Raw genomic sequence first — 6,000 nt, 5'->3', positions numbered from 1 at the left:
TGATTTACTGTGCCTAATTGATTTTACAAAATCGTATATGTTAACAGTTTTTCAGAAACTGTAAATTTGTGTTCAAATATTTATTTCTCTCAACTGGGAAAAGATTTTTCCGAAATTCTTTCTCTGACATAAATCGTATATGTTAACAGTTTTTCAGAAACTGTAAATTTGTGTTCAAATATTTATTTCTCTCAACTGGGAAAAGACTTTTCAGAAATTCTTTATCTGACATGTTATTCTACATGTCTAGAACATTCCCACAAAATTTCATAATTTTTAGAGTTGACGTTTCTCAGCTTTGCAGATGGCTCTCGGTCAACCGTACCGGTCGACCGAAGTACTGTAGCATCCGACCGTTGCTACAGTAACGGCTAGTTCTGTTTTTTATTTATTTTAATGTTTTGGGGGTGTTTTTATTGGTTTTTGGGGTTGTTTCATGAGCCTATATATACCCCATGCCCTCATACCTCTAAGGCGACTTAAGAAATGTTTTAATGAGAATGTTTTAAAATAGTTTAACAAGGGTTTAAACTTGTTTAGTGTTTGTTTAAGTTTGGTTTAAGAAGCTTTTAAGCAATTGAGGGTTTGAGTTTGTGAATTCAATTTCACAAGAGCAAGTGGAGATCATCCTTTGGTGTTTGAGCATTCACTCTTCTCCTACTCTTTTGTCATCTTTAGAGAAGTGTTTCTAAACTCATCTAGCAATTTATTATTTTGATTATAATTTCATAAGCTAGATTTCATATTGAGTTTAGTTTAATTGTTTTATTGATACTCTTTGTTCACACACAACCTATTGAGCTTATTGTATTTACATTCACAGTATAATTTAGGGTTGTGGGTTTGTGACATTGAGAGTGAGCTTAATTGAGTTCTCACCTTGTTTAGAGAACAATCAATTGATTTATATTGTGCTTAATTGTGAGGATTCACTTGTAATACACTTGTACACCGAGAGAAGTGTGTGGTGAGAGACGGGGTCGAATCCAAGAGGAGTGGCGTCGGTTGACGTGCCTAGGGAGAGGTTGTAACCGAGCACTTGAGGAGGAGGACACGGGCTAGGACCAACACTTAGTGTGTGAGGTGTGATTGCATAGTGATTGTATTGTGAGGTGTAAACGTTGTTCGGGTGAACGTAGAAAACCCGGTTGTGATAGTGGAGATCTCCTCGAGGTGAGGAGCGGGGACGTAGGTCGTGGGGACCGAACCTCGTAAACATATCGTTTTGTTTGTGATTGCATTGGCGTTCTTATTCTTGTTTTCATATCTTATATCGCCTTTGTGTATTGCTCATCATATTACCCTATCACTTGTGTAGATTGTTTATTTTACCCTTGTGTTAGTTCATATATCCTTGCTCATATATTTGTAATATCTCATTGATAGGATATATTCATTTGTTCATATTGCCTTATCCTAGCTAATGTATCTTATTGCATTTTATTCTTGCTAGGATATTTTGTTATTAGTTTTAATTGGTATTTAATCGGATTAGATTAGCATAAGACCCTAATCACCCCCCCTCTAGGGTCTAACAATTGGTATCAGAGCTTGGTGCTCTTTGATTTAAGGTCTAATCGCCTTGAGTTAAAGATCCAAGTTAGCTTATTGTGCTAATCTATTTTTGAGCTTTAATTATATCTTGTTTGTATTTTATATTATGGATATGCATGGTTTAGGTTATGCCATCAATATTGCTCCTAGATTAAATGTTTTCCCCTATGCTCAATGATGCTTTAGATTCAAAATATTTGTTCAATCTAAAAATATCGATTTATGGGAAATCATTGATTGTGCTTATATTGTGCCCACGTTGGAGAAATCCAAGTGGAGCAAACATGATAAAAAGATGTTTATTATGAACAAGCTTATGTTAGAATTTTTATTAAATGCATTTGATTCATTTATGTCTAACAAGCTTGATTCTTTTGATAGCGCTTATACATTATGGAAATTCATAGAAGCGCATCAAGGAGACTTGGAGGCGATCCGACAAGCTTTGGAGGATCCCGCTTCAAGTTCATATGGAGCTTCATGCACACGTGCACTAGGCGATAGCCCTAGTGAGGTTTGCGAGTTCGAATCTATTAATGATTTACCTAATGATGAACTTGCTTGTGCTAGTGAAAAATTATTACATGCCTTTAACAAATTGCAAAATGATTTCATTAATTTACAAAGCAAGCATGTAGAACTTATATCCGATCATGAGAAGCTAGCTTCCAATTTTGATATCATTTCCAAAGAAAATGTTGCTCTTAAAGAAAGTAATGATATGTTAAAATTGAAAATGAGAAATTATCATCATCCATTTCTAGCTTATCTCATGCTAAGATTGATGCCATGTTAGAAGTAGAGAACATAAAAAATAATACAGCTTCTTTTATAAATAACTATTTATGTTCTACTTCTAAAAATGCATATGTGCCTAAAAATGAAGATGTGAATCTTATGAAAAATAGTATTTCATCTTTAGATTCAACTTTGAAAACATGCATTAATAATCATAAGAAGCTTATGGATATGTGTGCTAAATCAAGATCATCCACTCATTATGCACACATGTATAGCAAAACTTATAAGTGTTCTATTTGCGGCCGTCAAGGTCATTTAGCTAAGTTTTGTTATGATGCACACAAACATAAGAATTCTAATGTTCCTTGTGCATCTCATATAGCTTCTTCATCTTGTACACTTACACATTCACATGCTCATTCTCACAAAGTTCATCATAAGCATGCTAGTGTGTTCAAGTGTGATTATTGTGGTCGTTTTGGTCATTTGGCCAAATATTGCTTTGATTTGAAAAGAAAATCTCATTTGACAAATGCTTCCAATAGACCACATGTTTTTAAATGTGATGTTTGTGGTAGGTTTGGACATCTTGCTAAATTTTGTTTTGATATACAAAAAGCTTCTAAATTGCAATATGTTCCAAATAGACCATTGTTTAAGAATGTTTCTCATTTGCAAAATAATTTTAAAAGAAAATCTTTATTTGCAAATGATTCCCGTGCACGAGCTAATGGTCCACAAAAACAAATGGATCTCTTTCATTGCACAAATTGCAATCGGAAGGGTCATTTGAATGAATATTGTTTTGACCATGTTAGTGCACCATATGTGCCTAAGAGGGTTCATAACCCTAAGGCTTTGAGCTTTAATGATAGGGGTCATTTTTTATACTCACCTATGCTTATTGATAGGGGGAGCTTTCGCTCTCTTAATCCTTTTGTCCCCTTTTTGATGTTGTCAAAGGGGGAGAAATATTGTGAGTATATCTATCTTGTTTGTTTATATGCATGTGAGTTATTATCTTGTATATGTTCATTTCCTTCATGCATATATTCCTTTTTGTAAATTGTTTGTCATCATCAAAAAGGGGGATCTTGTTGGCCTTCTTATTTTGATGATGATTTACAAACAATTTACTTCTAATGTTGTTTGTCTAGTGTTTGTGTTTTCGTATTTATTCTAGGCAAACAACGTGTTGGAGGATGGATGGAATAGAGCTTCAACGATCATATCCAAAGGAGGTTGGCGGAATGTCGGTGAAGCCTTGCTATTCAAAGTTCAAGATCCAAGTTAAAGCTTCATCCGCAAGATTACCAAGATAGAGCTTCGTTGAAGATCAAGATTGCTTGGGTAATTTAGTTTAGGAATTTATATTATGTGTGTTAGTACTTTAAGCTCAATCATATACACACATACACGTTTTGGTTTTTGTATATATATAGTTATATATATACATATATGTTTTGGTTTGATAGTTTTCAAGTTTTACTATGAAACAAATGAATAGAATTGGAAAATACTATTTTGTTTCATGTTTATATGCCTATATATGATTTCACCTTTAACAAGCTTATATTTAATGAAATCATATTTAGTGTTTTGAATATATTGCATAGAATATGCAATTTTATGAAAATATTGTATTTCTAGGTTATAGACTTCATAACAACATGTTATATCTTTTATCAAGTCTATACAATCATTTCATAAGGTTTCAAAATGTTGTTTAAGTCAAAATATCAAAATATCAATTTTCAGGTTTTCATGTTTTGGACTATTTTGTAAAATGATGATATTTTTTATTTGGGAAGTCCTTTTTCGAAACCAGTCATTGTAGCATGTTTATTATCATGTCTACAATCATTCCCCAAAGTTTTACATTTTTTGGAATTTATTTGATATTTTTAAACAGGGTTTTAAAATCAGCAAAACAGTTTTTGAATATGTCAGATTTCGGTCGACCGCACCGGTCGACCGAACCTGAGTTCATATGTTCACTGGGCGACAGAGAGTCTGTCGGTCGACCGGTCCGGTCGACCGATGAAAATTTTCGGTCGACCGACGAATTTTTCGGTCGACCGACGAGTGTTCCTTCAGTTTGCAACGGCTAGTTTTTTGACCGTTGCCTTGGGGTTGTGTTTTGTCTTTTGCTCAGGTTTTTGGCTGAGTTGAGAGAGGGTATAAGTACCCCATTGCCTTCAACTCTTAAACTAACCAAGAGGGTTTTTAATCAAGTTTAATAAAGTTTTTAACAAGGGTTTTAGTTTGGTTTAAGTGTGTTTAAAAAGCTTTTAAGCAAATTGAGAGTTTGTTTTTGTGATTCAATTCTACAAGAGCTTGAGGAGATCATCTATTGGTGTTTGGGCATTCAACTATTCTCCCTCCAACTCTTGATATATTGAGAAGTTTTCTAAACTCTATTTCTAGCTTTTTTATATATTTGATTATCATTGTTATTAAGCTAGAACTACATTGAGTTTAGTTTTGATTTATATCTCTTTGTTCACACACAACCTTTTGAGCTTATTGTATTTACATTCATAGTATAATTTGGGGTTGTGGGTTTGTGACTAAGAGTTGTGCTTAATTGAGTTCTCACCTTGTTTTGAGAACAATCATTTGTCATATTTGTGCTTATTGTGAGAATCACTTTGTAATACACTTGTACACCGAGTGAGGAGTGTGTGGTGAGAGTCGGGGATCGTCCCAAGAGGAGTGGCGTCGGTTGACGTGCCTAGGGAGAGGTTGTAACCGAGCACTTGAGGGAGACACGGCTAGGTCCAACACTTAGTGGGTGTAGAGTGTGATTGCAAGAGTGTGAGTTGTAGAGTTTTCGGTTAGCTAGAAAACCGAGTGTGTAGAAGAAGTTCCGGCTTCCAAACCGGATTGTGTTAGTGGATTTCTCCCCGGGAGTGGGGAGCGGAGACGTAGGACGGAAGGTCCGAACTCCGTGATCATATTGCTTGTTTGAGTTTGTCTTTGGCGTAGTTGTTTTTGCATTTATCTTATATCGCCAATTGTGCATTACTCATCCTTTTTATGATCCACTATCTAGTTTATATTGTTTACCCTTGTGTTAGTTTATATATCCTTGCATATATATTTTGCTATATATCTCTTTGCTAGGATATATCATATTGTATATTGCTTATCCTAGCTCATATATATTATTGTATTTCATACTTGCTAGGATAACTTGTTAATTAGTTTTAATTGACATATAATCGGATTAGATTAGCATAAGACCCTAATCACCCCCTCCTATAGGGTCTAACAAAATGCCGCAGAATCATTGATGACTCGGTATCAATGTTAAGTAATATTCTTTTTTATGGCATGAACATATTAAAATACAATATTAACTATCTTTAGAATTTAACAATGAAAATTACAGGTACGTAGTTACGATTCTCGTGGAAAATAGCACGGATAATGCAAGAGTAACACTATTTGATGCAATAGAAACTCTTATTGGATGCACAACAGAAAAATTCATTACAGATAAAAAAAGGTAATTCCTAACTCTATTCAAGTAATAATTTAGAAAATAAAAAAAATCATATATATTAAAATAACATTTGTTCTCATTAAAACTAGAAAAACAATCAGAGCCCATATTTCCAAAAAATTATGTTGAACATCTAAAAAACGTTCAAATTCCTGGTGAAGTTAGATGAAAAAAATAAAAGATGAACGAGGCAAAGA

The sequence above is a fragment of the Asparagus officinalis genome, chromosome 2, assembly GCF_001876935.1.
Source record: "Asparagus officinalis chromosome 2, Aspof.V1, whole genome shotgun sequence".
In the NCBI taxonomy this organism is placed as follows: Eukaryota; Viridiplantae; Streptophyta; class Magnoliopsida; order Asparagales; family Asparagaceae; genus Asparagus; species Asparagus officinalis.
This window is presented reverse-complemented; position numbering follows the sequence as displayed.